The sequence below is a fragment of the Coffea arabica genome, chromosome 9c, assembly GCF_036785885.1.
Source record: "Coffea arabica cultivar ET-39 chromosome 9c, Coffea Arabica ET-39 HiFi, whole genome shotgun sequence".
NCBI classification, from domain to species: domain Eukaryota; kingdom Viridiplantae; phylum Streptophyta; class Magnoliopsida; order Gentianales; family Rubiaceae; genus Coffea; species Coffea arabica.
Genome location: NC_092326.1, coordinates 22,152,808 through 22,179,535, shown reverse-complemented (window position 1 = coordinate 22,179,535; position 26,728 = coordinate 22,152,808).

The following is a 26,728-nucleotide window of genomic DNA, read 5'->3' as shown; positions in this document are numbered from 1 at the left end:
CAATATGTCCAATTGAAGATGCAAGTGTTCACTTGACCGAAAGCTAGCCCAACTAACTATAGATCATAGGCCTCGGGGGCGTTGCCCCCGAACCCCCACCGGGGGCTTCGCTGCGCCCCCGGGCCCCCGTACGGCTCAGCGAGGGTACTTAACTGCAGCTTAGCCCGCTATCTGGAGCTTGAACACTTGCATCTTCAATTGTAAGCAGCATTTTAGTAGTCGTGCAAGGATATTCCAACTCAATTCCTTCAATGGCCGGTTTCTCTTGGATTTGGATGGCACGTACCAAGGCTTGGAGGGACTCCTTGAATCTCTTAGCTCGTGCTCGTGTCACCGGGCCTAGGGGCACCTTCACAGGGTCTACTTGTACACTTTGGGTCTCGTGCTCAATCGCATCAACACCCCATTTCCATTTCCTCCTCCTGCCGTGAACCGAGAGTGAAGTGAGAGAGAGAGAGGAAGCCGAGCTCTTTATTTCTCTTTCTCTCTGTCCGTAAGCTAGAAAGAAAAGAAAGAGCCTTGCTGTTCTTTCTCCATCCCATCCGTAAGCTAGTGAAGAGGACCGAGAGCCAACACTTCCTCCATTTCGTTTGTAAGCTAGAGCAAGGGAGAGAGAGTCGGTGAGCTGCATTTCTGAACTGTCCGAGAGAGAGAGAGAGAGAGAGAGAGAGAGAGAGAGAGAGAGCAAGAGGTAGTGTGCGAGCTATCTGTCTTCATCTCCTCTATCACTGCCGTGCTGTCCATTTCATTCCTCATCTTCAACCAGTTGTGATCAACCCCAACAACCAATACCACAGCCTGCACTAACTGAGCTCAGACCAGCCATAACTGAGTTCCTTAGCAAGTCGAGAGGAGAGAAAAATTGCAGCTGCTTGTCACGTGAGTTGAGCTTCAAGTTGAGGTAAATTCTGGACTTAGACCAGTTAATTATAGGTAGATGAAATTGTTTATGAGCATGCATGTGATGGTTGGGCAGTTGGATGATGATTTAAGTCACAGGAAAATCTGATTGTGAAGAAAATGGGAATTGCCGAGAGATTGAGCTGGGAAATGCAGCTTTAATTTGTTAATTTGAGGTGATCTGAGCCTAGATGTGTGTTTAGCTAACTAAAAACTGGATGATTAAGCTTTGCATGAGGTTAAGCAGCCTTGATTAAGCAAGGAAATAGAAGTGGTGCAGAATCTGCTTGCATGCAAGCCAACCGAGAAGCCTTGGATGAAATTCTAATTGGTTGATGATTTTTTTTTTATGATGTCCAAATCTAGTTTTGGATTAAAACTGATAGTTAATTAGTTATTTGGTCTTGCATGTTGCTGATTGAGCCGTGGATAAAAAAAATCTGAATTTCTAGAGTTACTTGTGAGTTAAGCTAGCCGTGACTCTCCTTTATGTTTTGGGTTAAATTTTTGGTTGATTTGTTGTAAGGAGTGATTGTTTGATGCCAAGAGCTAATGATTGATGAAGCTCTTGGTCATTTGAGTAAATTTTTACAAGAGTTAAATTTTTGGTGGAATCATTTAAGTGGTTTGGCCGAAATGCACTTGGAAAGTCCATGACTTGTGGTTTGGAATTGTTTTGATGTCTTGGACCTCCTTTGTTGAATTTTTTATTAGAATTGAATTTGTTAAGACCTAGGGCTAATGATTGATGAAGCCCTAGTGAAATTGATGTTTGAATTGTGATTTTACTATATTGGCAAATTGGAATATAATGTCCACGTGAATTGGAATCGTGAAGTCCGTTTTGGTCCTTTGAACTCGAGTACCTTTAAACCAAGCTTTGTTAATATATTTTGTCCTAGTATCAAGCTATTGAAATTGAGTATAGTATGATAATGCTAAAATTCGAGTGTCGGGATTTTTTTTTAAAACCTTGCCAACTTGTTAATTCTTTCCTTTGCGTAAACTAGCATTATTATTTTTAGGAAATAATTGCACTAACTTCCAAACGCTCGATTTTTCGTAAATTTGTCCCTGGCTAGTTGTTTTAGAGGAAAATTGTTAAAAACATGAGATTTTAATAACTTTAAATGAAAGGCGTAGAAAACTTGTTCGGCAAGAAACCTTATTTGAAGTAAGTGGGTTCTAGTTTGCATCTCTAGAAAGAAAATACATTTAAAGAAACCATACGAAACACTTTATCACTTTTACTAGTTTTAATTCTAAGAGAGTTGTGGATTTATTTTAAGAAGATAAACTAGTTATATACCGGATAATCTTTCATATATAAATCAAGAACTTGTATAGTAAAACTTATAGTTTTAAAACTTGGTCTTTTAGGGTTTAGCGAGGACGTGGACTTCGATTCCCAGCTTGACTTTTGAGCTTCACTTTTGGTGAGTGTCCGTGCTTGTTCTATGATTAACTTGTTAAAGTGCTTTCTTGACTGTTATGTGATAATTAGAATGTGGTTTTCCTGATTCATCGAAGTGGGCAGTGTGTACTTTATCGCACTAGTGCTTTCGAGTGGTGATTTGCTTGAAATGTTTTCTCGAGATCTTGCTTGCACTAGTTAAGTACTGAGTGGGAGAATGTACCACACCTGAGGGTGGGAGGGCCTCTTATCCTAACTCAAGTACCAAAAACCTTGTAACTATTGATTGGAGCGTGGACTCGTCAACTAATCCACCAGGCAGGGGAATGTACCACACCTTAGGGTGGGAGGGCCTCTTATCCTGACTTGGTAACCACTTGTTGTGATGCCGTGGGGTGAATCCCTCGACTAGGCTATAAAAAGGTATACTCGAGTAATACCAAACTCTCTCGTGAGAAGAACGGGCCCGGTGGGAGTAAGTTGGTCGGAGCGTGATAAGGAAAAAAAAAATCTACTTGGACCTTAGATAGTGAGAGTTGACGGAGAGTCAACTACAGTCAATTTTGCTCAAGCTCGGGGAGAATGGCTCCCGAGAGCCCTGTATCCTACCCTATGCTGTTATACGCTTTCCTACTTGTTGAATTTAGTTTGAAACTATTATTTGCTACTTGTTTTATATGAATGCATGTTTGGGGCACCACTGAGCTTCAGGTCACCCCACGTTACTTGTTTTCCTGAACAGGTTCTGGCATTTGAGAGACCTGAAGTCTGCCTTTACCTTTTTTGAATGTTGTTTTGAATCAGACTATGTATCTTTCGGCTTGGGTTGCCACTTGAAGCTGAAAAAGTGCAAAACCTGAGTTTTGTTTGACTTGTATGAATGTATTTGAATTTTATGACTTCACTTTGTGGTTTGTAATGTATAAATGTAGTTATGTTTTAAATTGATTGGAGGTGTACTTAAGAGTGGATGTTCGGTTGTCCAATGGTAATGTTATCTTTGAAATTAATGTGTTCTTTGTATTTTGGTCGTTTTAAGGATTGGCTGGATCGGGTGGCGAATTTTGTTTTGGTTTAAGTTATACATCGGAAGGGTTTAGCCAGTTTCCTTGCGTGAGTCCTGGCGAGAGCCAAGCAGGCGACTCGCCAACCCTCTAGTTCGCCTTAGGGAGAAGTGGGGCCGTCACATGAAGTATATAATACTCGACAAATAAATGTTCAAACTAATTTATATAAAAAATGAAAATTAAAAGATGACCAAGTAATAACTTCAATTCATCCTCCATTACAAGAAGTAAGAATTAATATAGGACAAGGAGATATCATTGCATCCCCTTTTAAAAAAGGTAGAGAAGCTGAAGCAAGTAGTAGTAATAATAATGTAAATTTGGATGATAACAAAAAATTATATCAGCAAAATAATTATACAAATCAAATTCTTCATACAATATCCCAACATATAGAAGTAATAAGTACTAAGATAGATATTATTCAAAAACTAGTTACTCGATTTCCTACTGATATTTCAGCATCTCATTTTCAACCAAGAAGTTTAACTAGAGAAAGAGAACAAGAGTTAGCTCAAAGTGTTAATACTCAAAGAATAAATAATATAGATAATATATTCAATAGAATATCTCAAACATTGCAAAGTCTAACAACAGAAACTCAAACTCAAACTTCTAGAATAAATACATTAGATAAGGTAAAAGATAATGATATATCATCAGAAGAATCAAGTTATTCAGAAAGTGATGAAGATATAATTTCACCTATTGAAGATCAATTTAAAGAAGAAATAGATAATCAAATAAATAAAATAAGAAGAAAAAAACCTCTTAGAAATAATAAAAAAGAATGGCAAATGGTAAGTACTAGAAATTATTATCCAAAACCTAGTCCCCTAGATATTCAATATGAAGAAAGATAAAAATTTAATACTACTAAATACGATGGAGATTCAATTTATGAATGGAATATAGATGGAAGAGCAGAATATGAAGTATTAAATACTTTACAGGAAATGGGAATGGCTAGATTAGCCTATAAGCTAAAAAATATTCAAGAAAGAAATGTAGCAACATTGTTAGTATTAGGATTCACAGGACAATTAAAAAATTGGTGGGATAATGCTTTAACTCTTCAAGATAAACTATCTATATTAGATCATACACAAGAAGTCGAGGATGATCAAGGAAATATTCAAGTACAATCAGATGCTGCAGAATTTTTATTTGTAACAATAGTAATGTATTTTGTAGGAAATCCAAAAGAAGAATTAAATGCCAATAAAGCATTTTTAACAAATTTAAAATGTTCAACTTTGTCAGACTTTAGGTGGTACAAAGACATGTTTTTAACAAATGTACTAAGAAGACCAGATTGTAATGCTTCATTTTGAAAAGAAAGATTTATTACAGGATTACCAAGTCTATTATCTCAGAGAATAATGGATAATTTACAAAAAAAAAATGGGAACAGATGTTATTTCATTCGAAAATATTACTTTTGGACAATTATTTTCTTTCGTGAAAAAAGAAGGATTAATATTATGTTCAGAATTAAAACTTCAAATAAAGTATGGTTCAAAAACAAAAGAAGTAGGATCATTTTGTGAAGCATTTGGTATTAAAAGAATCAAATCACCATCAGCATATAGAAAGAAATGTAAAAAGGACAAAAAATATCTAAGATATAAAAAATTTAATAAAAATGAAAATTATGAGAAAAAAAAGTAAAAAATTCTATAAAAAGAAGATTGTCTATTATAAATGTGGGAAAGTATGACATAAAGCAGATAAATGTAAATTAAAAGAAAAAATAAATGAAATTTGTGCAGAAGAAGAAGATATAAAGAATAAATTAATAAATTTATTAATAAATGAAAAAGAACAAAGTACAAAAGATGATTATTATAATGATATAAGTAGTTCAGAAAGTGAAGAAAATTGAAATTGTCTTAACAGTTCAAAGTACATAAATGTAATTACAAAAAGGAAGATAAAGAATTTTTATTAGACATAATAGAAAAAATTAATGATCCCTTGGCGAAAAAACAATATTTAGAAAGATTAAAAAGTTTAATCAGTCAAGAAGATAAGCTCTTGTTGCCTCGGTTCCGTTTTTCTGTCCGCTATTTTGTGTCTCGAGTTGCGTCAAAATCTGATCATAGATTGTCATCAATCTGACCTTGATTTGTGCCATAACTTGGTGAAAAAAATTCTGCCCAAGTGGTGCTACAAATCTGGCCGTCACTTGGTTAGCATTGTTGAGTCGCGAGCTTGTTCGTTGTACACCTCAATTCTGCCCAAAGTTGTGCATCTGTTGCTAGCTCTAATCTGACCAGATTTTGGTACTCTTGTTGCATCAATTCTGCCCAGCTTTTTGGTCCTAGCTGAAATACAAAAAAAAAAAAAGGGTGCGGCTAGGGTTTTGCGCGGCTAGGGTTTTCCTTTCGTTGTCAAATCTGTCCAAGCGTTCAATTGCTTGTCTAAGTTGTTGCGTAGCTTCCTAAACTGATTTTGTGGTTAAACTTGTTTGGTGTTGGAATCTTGAAGAAAAAGAAAACTACAAGGTCTTAAGGTTTCTTGAAGTTCTTGCTTACTATCTTGAAATTCTTGAAAGTCTTGAAGAAATCTTGCTAGTTGAGGAAGTTGGGTTGTGTGTTATTGGGTGTTGAGGGGCTGACCATATTTCTGGAATTTTATTCCAGTTCGGCCAAGTTGTTGTGTTAAAAAAAAAAACAGAAACGCAAGTTGAAGTTCTTGAAACTTGCGTGGGGCTTGGAGGCTTGTACGTGAGCATTGAGGACCATATCAATTCTGGAATTTAACTTCAAGTTTGGTCAAGTTGTTGTGTTAGTCGTTTGACAAGCCAAAACAAAACAAAAAAAAAGAAGGAAAAAGAGGAGTCGGGTAGAGCAACAATAGAAGGAAAGCCAAAGTTTTATTGCTAAACGGATTCTTTCTTGAATTGTTATTCCCAAAAACAGAAAAAAAAAATTACAAGAAGCACTCAAAAATTTTGACCAACCTCTTCTTGAAAATCTTGATCACCTTGTGTCTTGATCACTTGTATCACCCTTTGGGATTCTTTAGGTTCTTGATCATCTTGGGTCTTGAAGACTTGTACTTCTCTCCGATTAAAAAGTTTCTTGTAAGATCTTGCATCCATACGAGGCTTCCTTGTTTTAGGAGTAAATTTCTTGGGAGTTTCTTGAGCAAGTCACTTGGGGGAATCTTGACTAACATTACTCGCATTACCTTGGGAGGCCATTGTCTTCGAACAAGAATCAAATCTGTCTTGAAGGGGGGAGGGCCAAATTGCTTGTTTCTTGGGAAGTAGAGAGGGCCGAATTGCTTGGAGCGAGTTGCGGCTATGAGAGAGGGAGCTTTATAAGGGTGTAGCCGACCTAGGGGGAAGGGTTTTAAGGGGGAAAGAATTCTGGAAATTTCGGTTGAGGGAGGAAAGAACCAATCTATTTTGGAGAAGGATTAGGAAGTTGCGTAAGAGAGGTCTTCAAGGGGTTTCCAACTCTAACTTGTTTTCCAAATTAGTTTAGGAGGCTAAGTAAAATACTTGGATAACTCTTGGACACTTCCCTATATTTTCTCATCCACTTTAGGAAACTCTCCTACATTCTCTCATCTATTCCAGGAAACTCTCCTATAGTCGCTCATCCACCTTAGGAAACCACTCCTACTTTCACTCCTACGTCTTAGGAATCACTCCTACATCTTAGGAATCTAGGGTTTTGTTCGCATTCTTAGGAATCTTAGCATTATTTCCAAGTCTGTCCGCCCCAATAAACCTCCAAAATTCGTCCATTCCATCTCAAAGGTATCACCCAATTGTGTCCTTCACTCTTGCTCACTCTTGTGGGAAACGGTTGGTGACGATTATTGGACTCGGGCAACATTTTTCAACTACCTAAACCAACAAGTAAAGGTACTTGGTAAGTCTAATAGAGTGAATTGAGCACTACACACGAGCGTGAGGGATACACTAAGGGAGTGAAGTGAGGTTATACTTGCACTTTCTTTGCTTGTTACTAACCTTCTGCAGGGGTATCAAGAAAGACATGGAGCAACAACAAGCAACCACCGATCACTCATTGTTGTTCGCCGCAATGAAGAATGAGCTCAGGCGAATCAATGAGCAACAAATGGAGGAGTTGCACACTCGTTTTGACGAGTTGTCCAGGAGTCTCACACGAGGCTCTTGTTCGAGATCCCACAACCGGAGTAACCATGGCACCAAAGAGGCACATAGCGAAGGCTACTCCGCTAGTGAGGATGAGGAGCGACCTGAGAAGCCTAGAAGGGACACGCCTAAGAGCGAACTCAAGGGGCTTAAGATTCAAGTCCCCGCATTCAAAGGCAAAAGTGACTCTGAAGCTTACTTGGAGTGGGAAGACCGTATCGAGATGGTCTTCGACTGCTACGACTACAGCGAGGAACAAAAGGTTAAAGTTGCCACCGTGGAGTTCACTGACTACGCACTCGTCTGGTGGGACCAAGTGAGGACCAATAGGAGGAGGATGGGAGAACCACGTGTTTGGACTTGCGAGAACTCAAGGCACTGATGCGCAAGCGATTTGTTCCTAGCTACTACAATCGCGATCTCCACTCTAAGCTTCAAACCCTCACGCAAGGCAACATGAGTGTGGAGGACTACTTCAAAGAGATCGAGATGGCCATGATGAGGGCCAACATTCAAGAAGACAATGAAGCCACGATGGCTAGGTTTCTTAGAGGTCTCAATCCTGACCTTCAAGAAGCCTTGGAGCTCCAACATTACTTGGACATGCACGACCTTCTAGAACTCGCTATTAAGGCCGAGCGGGGGAAGAAATTAAGACGAGGAGCACGTACTTTCCAATCTTCTAACACCACTTCATGGAGGGGCAACCAACCACGAAGAGCGACTCACGAAGTTGGAAATGTGGCGACACCAACCTCTTCTAACCGAATCCAAGGTAACGCCTCTAACCGCAATTCCTATTCTACCCCTAACAAGGTTTCCGATGCATCCAGGGCCACTTCGAAGGCACCGCATGAAACTCCTAAGCCTAGGAGTAGGGATATCAAGTGCTTCAAGTGCCAAGGGTTTGGACATATTCAGTCTCAATGTCCAAACCAACGGGTCATGCTCATCACTCACAATGGCGAGATCGTGTTTGATGATGACGATTGTGAGGAGATGCCCGAGTTGGTCAAGGACGACTGCCTGGAAGAAGAGTCAGCTGAGGAGGATTGCTCGCCTACACGAGGAGAAGTAGGTTGCTTGGTGGCACGGCGAGTGCTAACCGCCCGAGTTAAGGAGGACGAGCAGCTACAACGAAATAAACCTGTTCTACACTCGCTGTAAGGTAGGCGACAAGGTGTGTAGCCTCATCATCGACGATGGGAGTTGCACAAACGTGGCCAGTTTGCTCATGGTTGAGAGTCTAGGACTCTCCACTACCAAACATCCAAACCCTTACCGCCTCCAATGGCTAAGTGAGGATGGCGAGGTACGAGTCTTCAAACAGGTACGCGTTCCCTTCTCAATTGGTACTTACACTGATAAAATCGTGTGTGACGTAGTGCCAATGCATGCTACGCATATCATCTTGGGGAGACCCTGGCAATTTGATAAACACCTCACATTCGATGGAAGGGCAAATAAGTACACACTTGTACATGATGGCAAACGTAAGGTCCTTACGCCGCTCACACCTGCACAAGTATATGAGGACCAACAAAAATTGCAAAGGGTGTGAACAAGACCGTCAAAGGAGGAAACTAAAGGCGGTCGACTAGGAAGCATAATATGATTATTAAGGCTAAAGATGTTAGAAAAGTTGTGAACTCTAATCAGCCTATACTTCTCATGATTTACAAGCATGTGCTCTTAGATGTTGCTGAGCTCGATAAGGCATTGCCTTCGAGCATAGTTGCTTTTTTGCAGGAGTTTGAGGATGTATTCCCTGATGAGGTCCCTGATGGCTTACCACCCATTCGAGGGATCGAACATCAAATCGACCTAATTCCTGGAGCACCACTACCCAACAAGCCTGCTTACCGCATGGGTCCCGAGGAGACCAAGGAGCTTCAAAGACAGGTTGATGGCCTCTTAGATAAGGGTTGGGTAAAAGAGAGTCTAAGTCCTTGCACTGTGCTTGTGATACTTGTCCCCAAAAAGGATGGAACTTGGCGCATGTGCACTGACTGTCGGGCTGTAAATGCTATCACTGTCAAATATCGGCATCCCATTCCTAGACTTGATGATATGCTTGATGAACTTGATGGTGCTATTATTTTCACCAAGATTGACTTAAGGAGTGGCTATCATCAAATTAGGATGAAAGAAGGCGATGAGTGGAAAACGGCCTTCAAAACCAAACATGGTCTCTATGAGTGGTTAGTCATGCCTTTTGGCTTGACTAATGCCCCTAGCACCTTCATACGACTAATGAACCATGTTTTGAGACATTTTATTGACAAATTTGTCATTGTTTACTTTGATGAAATCCTGATCTATAGTCGTAGTGAGCATGAGCACTTGGAGCATGTAAGATTAGTTCTTGAGACACTTCGACAGGTGCGTCTATACGCTAACCTCAAGAAGTGAACCTTTTGTACTAACGAGCTTGTGTTTCTAGGCTATGTGGTAAGTTCGCAGGGCATCAAGGTGGACAAATCTAAGATTGAGGCCATCGAGCAATGGCCAACTCCCACATCCGTCCCTGACGTGCGCAGCTTTCTTGGATTGGCGGGCTTTTACCTGCGATTTGTTAAAGATTTTAGCACCATTGCCGCCCCATTGACCGCCGTGACAAAGAAGAATGACAAGTTCCATTGGGGAGAATCACAAGAACAAGCATTTCTCGCCCTCAAGGACACACTCACACATGCACCTGTGTTAGCATTACCAAACTTTAACAAGACCTTTGAAATTGAATGTGATGCTTCTGGTATAGGTATTGGAGCAGTCCTAATGCAAGACAAGAGGCCTTGTGCCTTCTTTAGCGAGAAGTTGGGAGGAGCTACATTAAACTACCCCACGTACGACAAGGAGTTGTACGCCTTAGTGAGGGCCTTGGAGACCTGGCAACACTATCTTCGCCCTCGGGAGTTCGTGATACACACTGATCACTAGTCATTGAAGTACCTCAAAGGGCAACCCAAATTGAGTAAGAGGCATGCCAAATGGGTAAGCTTCATTGACACCTTTTCTTATGCCATTAAGTATAAGACTGGCAAAACGAATGTGGTAGCTGATGCCTTATCACGTAGACATTCCTTGCTTGCCTTTCTTGATGCCAAGTTACTCGGGTTCGAAATGGTTAAGGAACTCTACACGAATGATCATGACTTTGGTAATATCTATGCTGCTTGTGTTAAGAACCCGCATGGAAAGTACTTTTTGCATGATGGATTTTTATTCCATGTAGATAAACTGTGTGTGCCTAATTCTTCCGTTCGTGATCTTTTGATTCGAGAGGCATATAGTGGTGGTCTCATGGGCCACTTTGGCATTGCCAAGACTTTGGCCATGTTACAAGAGCACTTTTACTGGCCCCATATGCGTAGAGATGTTGAACGCATGGTTGGTAGGTGTGTTACTTGTCACAAGGCAAAGTCTAAGACAAATCCATATGGCTTGTATACCCCATTACCTATCCCACACCATCCCTGGGTTGACTTGTCTATGGACTTTGTACTAGGATTGCCTAGATCGCCAAGGGGTAATGTTTCCATATTTGTGGTGGTTGATAGATTTTCTAAGATGGCTCATTTTATCCCTTGTCACAAAACTGCATCTCATATTGCTCATTTATTCTTTAAAGAGATTGTCCGTCTGCATGGCATGCCTAGGACTATTGTTAGTGACAGAGACGTGAAGTTCCTGAGTTACTTTTGGAAGACTTTGTGGTCTAAACTGGGCACTAGGTTATTATTCTCCACCACTAGTTATCCACAAAGTGATGGACAAACTGAAGTTGTCAATCGCACACTTGGCACTTTACTTCGGGCATTGATTAAAAAGAATCTTAAATCTTGGGAGAAGTGTTTACCTCATGTTGAATTTGCCTACAATCGAACTGTGCATAGTGCAACACAATATTCTCCCTTTGAGATTGTTTATGGCTTCAACCCCCTGACCCCCCTTAATTTGGTGCCCTTACCTTCCTCTGAGCACACAAGCTTAGATGGAAAAAAGAAAGCTGATTTTGTGGGCAGGTTACATGAAGCCGTGCGAGCAAACATTGAGAAGCGTACGCAGAAATATATCCAGCAAGCCAACAAGCACCGTCGCAAAATGATTTTTGAGCCTGGAGATTGGGTTTGGCTACACTTGAGGAAAGAGCGATTCCCCAAGCAACGTCAAAGCAAATTATCCCCAAGAGGTGATGGACCATTTCGAGTGCTCCAACGAGTCAATGACAATGCATACAAATTGGAGCTACCTGGGGAGTACAATGTTAGTGCAACCTTCAACGTCGCGGACCTAAGCCCATTTCTTGACGAGGAGGATCCAGATTTGAGGGCAAATCCTTCTCAAGAGGAGAGGATTGATGTATGCACGAGTCTCGGCCCACACAATGACCCATTCCGAGTCCCATTGGGCCCAGTCACACGTGCACGGGCCAAGCTCTTCAAAGAATCACTCCAAGCCCTGGTTAGAGTCGTTCAAGACCAACATGGAGTTCACAAAGATATTGAGGGCTTGGAGAGAGACAATTGAGTCATTTACACCATGATCCAAGCCCATGAAGAGTCAAGCGGGCCACCAAGAGAATAAGGCCTTAGGCCCCATCAATTAGTTAGCACTTAGTTAATGATTAAGTAAGAGCATGGGCCGGCCCACCTTGTTCCAAAAGCATGGCCCGACTTTTTCCTTCTCCTAGCCCCTTTTAGGGTTTTAGTCACTTTAGCCTATAAATAGGCTTGCTTTGTAAGGTTTAATGGCAGACGTTTCATCAATAAAATTAGTTTATTTTCGTTCCTTCTTCTAAGAAGAGTGTTTGAGCACTTTACTTGCTTTGGCAAGGGTTTTGAGCAATCATTTGCCTGTCCTAGATTGTTCTGCCGACCTATCCCTTGGAGTAACCACCTTCATCGGAGTCATCATCCTACTGTCTTGAATCAAGTCGTGTCGTCCGTTTGGTTCTAAATCACGCAATTCCAAGCGTTGGACAACCTCGCTAGATCCTTGGGCAAACGTGCTACGTGTCTCGAAACAAGTTGATCGAGGAACGTATCACCTTTGGAGTTTGTAAGAGTCCTCTTTTGAAGGTCTAAAGTGTCAAGTTGACCTTTGAAAGTTTGGAAAGTTAAGTTGTCCTTTGGAGTCCGTAAAAAGTTGTCCTTTCAGAGGTTGAAGAGTCAAGATGTCCCTTGGGATATCGAAGAGTCACTTTGTAAACTATAAATAGATGAACCTTGTCATCTGAAAGGATCATCTAGAATTGAATTCAATAAAATCTAAGAGTGTTTTATGTATATGGCAGGCTAAAAGTTTTAGTTTTCTTCCAAGGAAAGGCCGAGATCCTTATAGCTGCGGTTGCTTAGATTATCATAACTTTGTTATAATTTACTCTTGTGGTAAAAGTCCCTTGAACCTTTGAAAGCCCGATGGAGAGAGGCTGTTGTGTGTTCGGGAATACTTCCAAAGAGTACGTTGCAACTCTGATATGGGATTCTAAGTAGGCACTCTGGTATCTCTTATATTCATTAGCACGTCTATATTTCTTGTGCCATCTAAAAGGGGTAGTGCATAAGGTAAGGTAGGATTCGATCATTTTCATAAAGTGATCTTTTGTACATTAAAATATGAGCCTCTAATACTTATTTTTTTTTGGCCCATTTTATCAAATTGGTAAAATCCTTTACATAAAGGACCTTAAATTGAATAAATTCATGAATGACTCCTCATATTGAGACAATAAATAAATCAAAGCCAAAATCTTGATTGTAGAAGGCTCATAGACTAATGTGTTGGTAACAAAGTGTCAAATTAGGGTTTTTTATCGATTAGGTGAGCCAGTCTATTTTTAACAAATCATCAATTTCATTCAACCCATTTGACCAATTAGGGTCTCAATGTCAAATTTCAAATTGGGAAACCTAGTCGATTTTGAGAAAACCATCCATTGCATCCAGCCATTTGATCAGTTGACGCTTCGATCCATGCTTCACTGAGAAAATTTGTCAACAAATTTCAATCTCTCCAATAGAAAGTTCTTCAAGGTCAAATCGGTGTGTTTTTACAAATTCTTGTATCAATCAAAGCAATCAATCTATTCAGACTTTACCTTTGTTCTATGAGGCTAGAAATCTCCCGTCGTTCAATTTGCCAAAATTTTCAAATTACCTTCCAATCGAATGTCAATAAGTTGATCGGATCCATCAGGTGTTGTATAGTGCCTACCCTGAAGGATTGCATTTTCATGCTAGACCAACCCTTTACGTAAAAAGGGTCCCCCAATAGGGCATGCATCCGAATTACCTCAATATATACTAACCCGTGTCTTTTTCTTTTTCTTTCTTTTCTTGCTTTGTCAACAGCTGGTCAAGAGAGGAATTTAAATAGGGTTTTTTCTAAAATGTCAGGTATTTTTTAAACATAGCTACAAGAAAAAGCCCCATCGTTACATGATCTCGCAGTCAAGTTTTAAGAAATCGTGTAAACATGAGTGCACATTCGGAGTCATTTGACCAGTCCACCACGGCACCTCTAGCAGACACTGCAAATCAACCACCTCCTCTATCCCATATGATGTGTGCACGGATCTTAGCCCACATAATGACCCAGTCCGAGTTCCATTAGGCCCAGTCACACGTGCATGGGCCAAGCTCTTCAAAGAATCCCTCCAAGCCCTTGTTCGAATTGTCCAAGACCAACATGGAGTCCATAGAAATATTGAAGGCTTGGAAAGAGACACTCAAGTAATCTACACCTTGATCCAAACCCATGAAGAATCAAGTGGGCCTCCACATGAGTCGGTCAAGTAGGGCCTTAGTCCTTAATACTTACTAGGTTGGATTAATTGCTTAGTAGAAGCATGGGCAGGCCCATCTTGACACCAAGATGGCCGACTGTTCTTTTAGGGTTTTCTTAGGGTTTTTCTTGTTACCTTTGGCCTATAAAAAGGCTAGCTTTGTAATAAATTTTGTCCTTTATTTTCCTTTATTTCGATTCTTCCTCTAAGAGAGAGTTTCGAGCCTTACACTTGCTTGGCAAGGGTTATTGAGCAATCTCGCGTCTTGTCCACAATTCTTCTTCCGACCTATCCCTTGGAGTAATCACCTTCATTGGAGTCATCGTTCTACCGCTCTGATACCAACTGATATGTTCCTCGATCAACTTGTTTCAAGACACGTAGCACGTTTGCCCAAGGATCTAGCGAGGTTGTCCTACGCTTGGAATGCTGATGTGTGCACGAGCCTCGGCCCACGCAATGACCCCGTCCGAGTCCCATTGGGCCCAGTCACGCGTGCACGGGCCAAGCTCTTCAAAGAATCACTCCAATTTCTGGTTAGAGTTGTCCAAGACCAACATGGAGTTCACAAAGATATTGAGGGCTCGGAGAGAGACAATCAAGTCATTTACACCATGATCCAAGCCCACGAAGAGTCAAGCGGGCCACCAAGAGAATAAGGCCTTAGGCCCCATCAATTAGTTAGCAATTAGTTAATGATTAAGTAAGAGCATGGGCCGGCCCATCCTGTTCCAAGAGCATGGCCCGACTTTTTTCCTTTTCCTAGCCTTTAGGGTTTTAGTCACTTTAGCCTATAAATAGTCTTGCTTTGTAAGGTTTAAGGGTCAGAACTTTTATCAATAAAATTATCTTATTTTCGTTTCTTCTTCTAAGAAGAGTGTTCGAGCCTTTTACTTGCTTTGGCAAGGGTTTTGAGCAATCTTGCGTCTCGTCCTAGATTGTTCTGCCGACCTATCCCTTGGAGTAACCGCCTTCATCGGAGTCGTCGTCCTACTGTCTTGAATCAAGGCGTGTCGTCCGTTTTGTTCTAGATCCCGCAATTCCAAGCGTTGGACATCCTCACTAGATCCTTGGGCAAACATGCTACGTGTCTCGAAACAAGTTGATCGAGGAACGTATCAGTTGGCTTCAGAGCTTTGGTAGAGGTATCTTTTGTTATATCCTTATTTTTCGTAGTTGTGTCGTAGGGTCTTTGTGTTTTGTCCGCTGCCTTGTTAAATAAATAAAAAAATCACTATTCACCGATACTGTTCATCATACTGTTCACGCGACACTGTTCATCATATTGTTCATAGTTACTGTTCATCCGAGTACAAATCTGTCCAGCCTTGTTGTTTGTGTTATCCAATTTGTTTACTTGGTTTTCAAATCTGGATTTTGGCAAAACTTGTTGGAATTTTGTGAATCTTGAAGAGAACTTACAATAATCTTGAGCTTCTTGAATTCTTGACCACAATCTTGAAATTTCTGAAGTTCCTGACGACTTCCTTGAATGTTCTTGAAAGATCTTGGAGTTCTTGGTAGTTATTATTTGTGGACTTCCTTGTTTTGTGTCGTGGTTGATAGTTGTAGTAAAAAAAAAAATAGAAAACAAAAACGAAAAAAAAAGAAAGAAAAGAGGAATCGGTTGGCAAGAGAAAAAAAAAGGAAAGGAAAGAAAGGGGCAACCGAATTGTTTTGAAAAGGGAACCAAATCTGATTTGTGCAATCTTTCTTGGAGTAGAATTTGGAAGTTACCAAAAGTTGTTTCAAGAAGATTACCAAAGGTTGTTTCAAGAAGGTTACCAAAAGTTGTTTCAAGAAGATTACCAAAAGTTGTTTCAAGAAGGCTACCAAAAGTTGTTCAAGAGGAAAAGGATTTTCAAAAGGTTTCCAAAAACTAACTTGTTTCCAAAATCAATTAGGAAACTAAGTAAAGCACTTGGATAACTCTTTGTACTCACTTGGACACTCTCTCTCCTACCTTTTTAGTAAACTTTCCCAAACTCTCTCATCCATTTTTTTTGGAAACTTTCCTAATTCTCTCATCCATTTTTTTAGGAAACTTTACTAAATTCTCTCATCCATATTTTTTTGGGAAACTTTCCTAAATTCTCTCATACATTTTTTTGGAAATTTTCCTAAATTCTCTCATCCATTTTTTGGAAATTTTCCTAAACTCTCTCATCCATTTTTTGGAAACTTTCCTAAATTCTCTCATCCATTTTTTAGGAAACTTTCCTAAATTCTCTCATACATTTTTTTGGAAATTTTCCTAAATTCTCTCATCCATTTTTTGGAAATTTTCCTAAACTCTCTCATCCATTTTTTGGAAACTTTCCTAAATTCTCTCATCCATTTTTTAGGAAACTTTCCTAAACTCTCTCATTCATTTTTTTTGGAAACTTTCCTAAAGTCTCTCATCCATTTTTTGGAAACTTTCCTAAATTCTCTCATCCATTTTTTGGAAACTCACCTAAAATTCTATCATCTATTTTTAGGACCTTTCCTATATTCTCTCATCCACTTTAGGAAACTCTCCTATATTTTCTCCTAGTTTTTAGGAACACTTCCCTACACTTTCTCCTACATCTCCGTGATTACTCTTGAGGAAGAAGTTGGTGACAATTATTAGGGCTTGAGCAGCATTTCTCAACTACCTAATCCAACAGGTAAAGGTATTTGGTAATATCATTAGAGTGTTTTGAGTGACAAATACGAGAGTTGAGTGATACATGAGTGATGAGCACATACACGTAAGCTTGTGAGTCATGAGGAATCTCCTTTTCTTTGCTAACCGTTTTTGCAGGTCATGTAATCATGCCTAGGGGAGTTGCCTCTTACTCATACAGTCAAGAATTTTTGGAGAATGAGCCTCTCAAGAGGAGGGGTTCCAAACGGCCTACTCCCAAGCACAATTCCATGGAAGATAGTTCACAACGTGAGTTTCATTCACTCTGGGAGGAGATGGAACGTTACTGTGCTTCGTGTGTATATGAAAGGTATAAACGAGATTGTGATGAATATGAGAAGGAGCGAAGAAGTTTGTGTCGAGCATCTAAATCGAGATCAACTTCAAGCAAACGAGGTTCATCTAAGAAGTGTCTTGACAATCAAGACGAGGAGTTTGAGAATTCTCGAATTGAGTCAAAGCTTCATGAAGCAAAGAATGAATTCTGAAGTCGGACTAAAGCATTGGTTGATTCTATGATGGAAAGACTTAGCCAAATGTTGGATTCCCATTTGGAGCAACTTAATCATGTGTCAACCGGTGATAATAAAGGGAAAATTCATCCTAGTCCCTCGTTGACTGAAGAGCCAAATATGAATGAGTTACAACTGAGCCATACACATGAGCTAGACAATGAAAATCCGAACTCAAGTGCAATGAATGAACAAATGTCCAAGAAGAATAAAGTGGGGAAAGGCGAGAATACTTTGGCCGTATTGATGAGTAAAGAGGAGGAGTTGGCCATGTTCGCAAAAGTTGAAAGTGTGGACATTTTGTTTGCTAACACGCCAACATGTGTTTTGGTTAGTACCTCTTCTTTTGTGCAGATTAAACAAAGTCAAGTAGAGTTGGTCATGGCATGTTCCATTCCCACGCCACTTGGACACTTTGCGAGTTTCCATGGAGTTTGTCTTCTAGGAGCTAAATCTCTTTGGTCTTAATTCATGGAACCATGTCAACTCAAACCTGTCCACACCATTGGAGGATTGATTCGAGCTCATCTTAAAGGGGAAATTCCGGATTCTACTGCTTGTTCTCTACCTATGGTTCATTCCTCACCTTTGCCTTGTTTTGAGCATGTTACTAGCACCAACTCTTGTCGCTCTCATGTAGGTGTTGAAGAGAAGTGTAAAGGACTAGCGCTGGCATCTCAAGTTGAATCAATTGGTGGAAGGAATATTGAAGTGTTAAAGGGAGTTTTCTCATTTAAATCTTGTTCTACACCTTCTTACCACCTAGTTAATAATGTACCCTTAGTTCTTTACCCGATTTCTGAATTGTTACAAGTTGAAGGTTATTTTGTTTTCATAGGTTGTAACGCTGTTCACAATTTTTCAACTATGGTTAAGGACGTGCAACCCGATTTCGTGCTTATTCCTGCTGAAAGTGGTGCACGTTCATGCTTCTTTACCAACTCCACAAGCTGGCTACCATGAGCTGACTTTACCAACTCCAACTTGCGCAAATTCATGCGATTCGTATGGAGTGCACGTCACTTTATTGCTGCCACTTATGTTAGGTGACAATATGACAATCCATGGCCGAAAGTTGATTAGAGAGCTTTGGATTGCTACCTGGAAGTTTCACGAGCCTTACACAAGCTCTTTCCTATCTTGGCGCATGTCCTTGTTTGAGAGCCTCATGAAGCTGACCAAACGGCATTTAACTTGGCTCGTGACCTTTCATTTGTTCCCAACGTGGCTGACCTCCAAACCCACTATCGATTTGAGTTGTCATACTACTAACTCTTGTTAGTATCATCCATCCCCATCTAGATTTGAGGACGAACCTTCTCAAGAGGAGGGGACTGATGTGTGCACGAGCCTCGGCCCACGCAATGACCCAGTCCGAGTCCCATTGGGCCCAGTCATGCGTGCACGGGCCAAGCTCTTCAAAGAATCACTCCAATTTCTGGTTAGAGTTGTCCAAGACCAACATGGAGTTCACAAAGATATTGAGGGCTTGGAGAGAGACAATCGAGTCATTTACACCATGATCCAAGCCCATGAAGAGTCAAGCGGACCACCAAGAGAATAAGGCCTTAGGTCCTATCAATTAGTTAGCAATTAGTTAATAATTAAGTAAGAGCATGGGCCGGCCCATCTTGTTCCAAGAGCATGGCCCGACTTTTTTCCTTTTCCTAGCCTTTAGGATTTTAGTCACTTTAGCCTATAAATAGGCTTGCTTTGTAAGGTTTAAGGGTCAAAACTTTTATCAATAAAATTGTCTTATTTTCGTTCCTTCTTCTAAGAAGAGTGTTCGAGCCTTTTACTTGCTTTGGCAAGGGTTTTGAGCAATCTTGCGTCTCGTCCTAGATTGTTCTATCGACCTATCCCGTGGAGTAGTCACCTTCATTGGAGTCGTCGTACTACCGTCTTGAATCCAATCATGTCGTCCATTTAGTTCTAGATCCCGTAATTCCAAGCATTGGACATCCTCGCTAGATCCTTGGACAAACGTGCTACGTGTCTCGAAACATGTTGATCGAGGAACGTATCAATTGGGGGACCTTAAATCAACACGAATGACACGAGTGGAGCTCTCGGTTGTAGTAGATTGGAATGAATCTCTTACGCATCAATGCCTTGAGCTCTTGCCAAGTTCAGACTCGCGGTTCTCCTATTCTCCTCCTATGGGTCCTCACTTGGTCCCACCAAACTAGGGCGTAGTCGGTGAACTCAACGGTGGCAACTTTGACCTTTTATTCCTTGCTATAATCGTAGCAGTTGAAGACCATTTCGATGCGGCCTTCCCACTCCAAGTAAGCCTCAGGGTCATTCTTGCCCTTGAACGCGGGCACTTGGATTTTAAACCCCTTTAGCTCGTTCTTCGATGTGTCCCTTCTAGGCTTCTCGGGTCGCTCCTCATCCTCACTAGCGGAGTAGTCTTCGCTATTCGCCTCTTTGGTGCCATGGTTACTCCGGTTGTGGGATCTCGAACGAGAGCCTCGTGTGAGACTCTTGGATAACTCGTCAAAACAAGTGTGCCACTCCTCCATTTGTTGCTCACTAATTCGCCTAAGCTCATTCTTCATTGTGATGAACATCAATGAGTAGTCGGTGGTTGGTTGATGTTACTCCATGTCTCTCTTGATGCCCTGCAAGGTTAGTAACAAGACAAAAGAATGCAAGTATATCCTCACTTCACTCCCTTAGTGTATCACTCACACTCGTTGTGTCACTCGTTAGCACTCTTAATGGACTTACCAACGCCTTTACCTGTTGGAGTAGGTAGTTGAGAAATGTCGCTCAAGTCCAACAATTTGTCACCAACTTACCCTCAAAAGTATTCACGAATGCCGAACACAATTGGTTGAGATTTTGAGATGGAAAGGATGAAATTTGAAAGGTTATTGGTGGCAGACAGACTTGGAAATAATGCTAAGAAAGGAAACCCTAGGTTCCCTAAAATGTAGGAGTGGTTCCTAAAACGTAGGAGTGGTTCCTTAAAGCAAGGAGAGAAAATAGGGAAAGGTCCAAGTGAAACAAAGAGTTATCCAAGTATTTTACTTAGTTCCCTAAATTAATTTGGAAAACAAGTTAGAGTTGGAAACTCCTTTGAAGACCCCTCTTCCAAACCCTTCTCCAAAACAGATTCGGCCATCTCCTCTTGTTGGCCGAAAATTTCCAGAATTTTTCTTCTTAAACCCTTCCCCAAGGTCAGCTAACTCCCTACAAAAACCTCCTCTCACAGCCGCACCCTCTACACCCAACACAACTAGATTCGGCCCTCCTCTCTTGCAGCCCACGAAGCTAGATATTCGGCCATACCAACTTCTTCAAGCCGAATTCAAGGTAATATTCCTAACCGAAATTCCAATTCTACCCCTAACAAAGTTGCCGATGTATCCAGGTCTACCTCTAAGGCACCACATGAGACTCCTAAGACTAGGAGTAGGGACATCAAATGCTTTTAGTGCCAAGGGTTTGGACATATCCAGCCTCAATGTCCAAACCAACGGGTGATGCTAATCACTCACAATGGCGAGATTGTGTTCGATGATGACGATTGTGAGGAGATGCCCAAATTGATCAAAGGCGACTGCCTGGATGAAGACTCATTTGAGGAAGATTGCTCGCCTACGCAAAGAGAAGTAGGTTGCTTGGTGGCACGACGGGTGCTAACCGCCCGAGTTAAGGAGGACAAGCAACTACAACGGGAGAATCTGTTTTACACCCGTTGTAAAGTAGGTGACAAGATGTGTAGCCTCATCATCGACGGAGGGAGTTGCACGAATATGGCAAGCTTACTCATGGTTGAGAGTTTAGGGCTCCCAACTACTAGACATCCACACCCTTATCGCCTCCAATGGCTGAGTGAGGATGGAGAGGTACGTGTCTTCAAACAGGTACGCGTTCCCTTTCCATTGGAACTTACACTGATGAAGTTGTTTGTAACGTCGTGCCTATGCATGCTACCCATGTCATCTTGAAGAGACCCTGGCAATTTGACAAACACGTCACATTTGACGGAAGGGCCAACAAGTACACACTCTTGCATGATGGCAAGCGCCAGGTCCTCACACCACTCACACCTACACAAGTGTATGAGGACCAACTCAAGTTGCAAAGAGAGTATGAACAAGACCATCAAAGAAGGAAACAAAAGGTGGTCGACCCTGGCAAAAGCTCCACTTCTACAAGTGAGCAATCGACCAAGGGTCAAATGAGCACACCTTGTGTTACACATGACAAATCACCCACTACACCTACCACTAGGAAGCAAAATATGATCATTATGGCCAAGGACGTTAGAAAAGTTGCCAATTCTGATCAACCTGTACTTCTCGTGATTTGCAAACATGTGCTTTTAGATGTTACTAAAATTGATAAGGCATTGCCTTCGAGTATGGTTACTCTTTGCAGGAATTTGAGGATGTTTTCCCTGACGAAGTCCCTGATGGCTTACTACCCATTTGAGGGATTGAGTACCAAATCGACCTAATTCCCGGAGCACCATTACCCAACAAACCTGCTTACCGCATGGGCCCTGAGGAGACAAAGGAACTTCAACGGCAAGTTGATGGCCTATTAGGTAAGGGTTGGGTAAAAGAGAGTCTCAGTCCTTGTGCTGTGCCTATGGTACTTGTCCCCAAAAAGGATGGTACTTGGCGCATGTGCACTGACTATAGGGCCGTTGTGACAGCCCCACCTTCCCCTTAGGCGAACCAGAGGGGTTAGCGGACTGCCTGCCCAGCTCTCGCCAGGACTAACGGGTCAGTTCAAAGCGATCTATAACGTTCCGGAACATACAAGCGCGCTTAGACAAATCAAAATTTCAAAATAAAAAAAATGAAAACAGAGTCGGCCATGAATAGTAACCGACATGTCAAAATCCAACCAAGCATCAATCAAACATATAAATTCTGAAATTTAATATTTACATACCAAAAGGGCATACCCAAGTTGTCCAACAAGTTTATACAAGTATGGTTTGCAAATTACAACTCAACATTTTTGGTTGGATCCAAAATGCACTTAGAGCTCAAAAGGAGCTATTCAAAATTACATTCACATAAGCTCAACTCAGCAACCAATATTCATGGACTTTCCAAAAGTATTCAGTTTCCTATAAGGAAAACAAAAGGAATAGAGTGAGCTTACGCCCAGTGAGATACTATCACTCAAGCAACAAAGTTCATATAAGCATAAAGCTTTTCATTCCAATTACTCTAGTAAGAAGTAAACCAAGAACCCCCAACAATAGAGTTGGTAAAAGGATACGGACAGCTCTCAAGAGCCCCTTTCCTCGTTTGTATGCTTGATCGTACTTCATTGACCCTCCGTCAATGTTTACAAATTAACCAACTGTAGGCTCCACTTTACTCCCATTCCTTCCACCCAACATTCCCCTACCGGGCCTGAACTCCAAACAGTAGAAATTTGGTAATACTCGAGTATACCGGAATCAAGAGTCTCATACTACAAGATTCCATATAACAGTCCCCATGGCTTATCAATTTTCACGACCAAGCCCTCTCCGGCTCGATCCAATCGACTTCCAATGAGGTTAAGCTCAGTAGTACAGTAGTGGCCATTGGATACTCGTCCAAACGACACCAAATCAAGCATTTGCATATATCACTCAATTATACAGTAAACAGTCGGATATAAAACAAAAAAGTGAGAGCGATCAAGTACACCCTCACTTTAATCAGTTTCAACGGTGCACATAAGCATTCAAGGCATCACGTTCAAGTATAACAAAGCCATATAGTAACAAGCAAGTGAGTAGTATACTCACCAAGCAAGCAAATGATATTTCATATACTTCCGCCCAAAGAGCGTCTTGAACCACCGTCACGTCCTAAAACATTCAAATAATCACAATAAGACTCGATTACAAGTCATAACCCAAATCCACATGCTACCAAAATAAGGCTCCAAATAAACATATAAGTACTAAAGTAAGTTAAGAAAAATCCGGAAATGCAAGGTAAGCTCTAAGACCTAAAAATAGTTTTGACGCCATTAAGCGTGTTGGACACAACTGGCACTACGAGTATCGGATGGATATATACTATACACCGTTTCGAAACTAAAAGATAGGGCTAAAATGTTAAAGAAGGCCACTCAGTCCAGTTTGTAGTGCAACTAGGTCAAAAGATCAATATACCAAACCAGAACCGCATAAACAGGTTAATAAACCGTATTCTGGTTAAATCATCATAAGTCAGGCTACCTAAGTCCAATTCAAGTGATTCCAAAGCCATCTGAAAGCTAAGATACCAGGCTATATTTATTAAGAAGACATCAACAACCAAATCAGTCGTATTCCCAATCAAATTAACTAATTACCAAAGCTGATTTCCAGGTTCGGACAGAAACAGGGCAGCAGGGGTATTTCAGTCTTTTCATAGACTAGGTTGCTCCAATTGAGGTGAAATTTTGCAGGAAACTATAAAATACTATCCTCTACAACTTTCATGTTTTAATCCAAGACTAATTCGGCCTCTAACTATGAGTAACAATACCAGGCAGAATGGGTTGACTTGAAACCCTAATTTCCAGAATTTCCTTTCAATGCGGAAATTTTCCGTAATTAGCCACAACTTACACCCTCTAGCTTCATTTAAGATCATTTCCAACCATCATACAAAGCCACACCATAAGAATCATATGAAAACAGGAAAATTATGATTAAATAGGAAAATGCACCAAATTCTACCAAAAGTCATGAAACAACACCTAAATCCATCACTTCAACTCACATAAGACAATAGTTAAGCATTATTGAGTTGCAAGAAAGGTCACTTAGTTACTCACCTTAACAATCCAAGAACAAAAGCAACTTAGCACCTTAATCCTCTAAACAACTTCACTAATCAGCTCACAACCACTCACTTAAGGGTTTTTATGGAGCAAATGCAAGATTAAACGGTTGGTTTGTTGGATTTGAGCAAGATTGGAGTAAGAAATTGGAGAGCTTTTCCTTTCTTTCTCCCTTGGAGATGGCCGGCCACAAGCTTGCAAAATTTGGGTGATTTTTGGATCAATTTTTGATTTATTGGGTAAAAGGGTGAATAGTGGTCAAAAGTAAGACTTTCTCTCCAAGTGACACTTGTCACTTCATTTTATGCAATGGCTATCTCTTTGTTCCCCTCACACCAATCCACTTGGTAACCTATAATTATCTCATAACACCCGGTAACTTAAACCCAGTATCCAAAACTTAACCCAATCGGCCGAATTCTCCCGAACTTTCCGCGCTAGCGGGTCCCACGTCCAGTATACATTCTTAATTTCTCAAAAACTACCCGATACTAGAAAAATCATCTAAAAACTATAGTTACCCATAAAAATTGTCTAGAAAATTTTTCTAATAAAGAAAATGCATAAAAGGCGTACAAAAATTAAAATACGGCCTAGAAATCAAGAAATTTACGGGTTCTTGCACTCTCTCCCCCTTAAAAGAATTTCGCCCTCGAAATTTTCTCACCTCAATTCACGAACAGTTCAGGATATTTCTTTTGCATCTCTTCTTCTACCTCCCAGGTAACTTCCTCTACCCCATGGTTTTTCCACAGTATCTCAGCTCTTTAACTTTCCGGTCCAGCAATTGAACAGGTTTCTCTCCATAAACGAGCGATTCATCTATGTCGATTTCTTCTGGCTGCAAAATGTGGGAGGGGTCTGGATAGTACTTCTTGAGCATTGAAATGTGGAAGACGTCGTGAATTCGAGAGAGACTGGATGGGAGTTCCAGGCGATATGCTACCTTGCCGACCTTTTGAAGAATCTTGTAAGGTCCAACGAACCTCGGTTGGAGCTTCTTTCCTTTACCTGCCGTGACACTCCGTAACGGTGTGACTTTAAGAAACACATGGTATCCAACTTCGAACTCCAAATCTTTTCTTCGATTATTCGCGTAGCTCTTTTGTCGGCTTTGAGCTATTTGGAGTCGTTGCCGTATCAATTTAACCTTTTCTCGAGCTTGTTCCATTCATGGAATAGTTGCTGGATCCAGTGCCTTCCTCTCACTAACTTCGTCCCAGTAAATCGGTGATCGGCATTTTCGTCCATATAGTGCCTCGTATGGAGCCATTTGAATCGACGAATGGTAGCTGTTGTTGTACGCAAACTCTACTAAGGTCATGTGTTGACCCCAGTTGCCTCCAAAATCCAGAATACAAATCCTCGAGAGTTTAGATTGTTCGCTCCGATTGGCCATCCGTCTGAGGGTGATAAGTCGTGCTCAAGTTGAGTTTAGTCCCCAGAGTTTCTTGGAATTTCTGCCAAAACCTTGATACGAAACGGGGATCTCTATCGGAGACGATGCTCACAGGAACACCATGTAGTTTCACTATCTCGTCCATGTACAGTTGGGCCAATTTGTCCATCGAATACTTCATGTTTACCGGCAAGAAATGGGTCGACTTGGTTAATCGATCGACGATCACCCAAATGGCATCGTGTCCTCGTTGCGTTCGCGGCAAACTTGAAACGAAATCCATGGTGATGTTTTCCCACTTCCATTCGGGTATCTCAAGGGGTTGTAGTAAGCCTGATGGTTTTTTGTGCTCCGCCTTAACCTGTTGGCAAACGAGACACTTCTGCACATACAGAGCGATTTCCTTCTTCATATTATCCCACCTATAGGCTCCTTTCAGGTCCTGATACATCTTACTACTATCCGAATGGATTGTATACTTGGACCGATGAGCCTCCTCTAAAATCTCCGTTTTCAACGATTCATCCTTCGACACCACTATTCGGTTCCGGTACCTTAAAATACCCTCAGGACCAAAGTTAAAATCAGTCATTTCCCCTTTTTCCATCTTCTCTCCCCATTTTCGTACCATTAAATCCTCCTTTTGAGCCTCTTTGATCCGCTCCAGTAGAGTGGAGGTTACCTTAATATTACCGAAAACCACCTTATGACTCCCAAGGCAGAGTTTCCACTCGCAAATAGATTCCAACAAATCCCACTCTTTGATCATCAACCCTGCTACTTGAACTTTATGACTTAAGGCATCGGCTACCACGTTTGCCTTCTCCGGATAGTAGTTGATTGTGCAGTCGTAATCTTCCAGGAACTCCATCCACCGTCGTTGCCTCATGTTCAATTCCTTCTGTGAGAAGAGGTACCTAAGACTCTTGTGGTCCAAGTAAACCTCAAAGGTCACCCCATATAGGTAGTGTTTCCACTTTTTCAGCGCGAAAACAACGACGGTTAACTCTAGGTCATGGGTTGGGTAGTTTTGCTCATGGGGTTT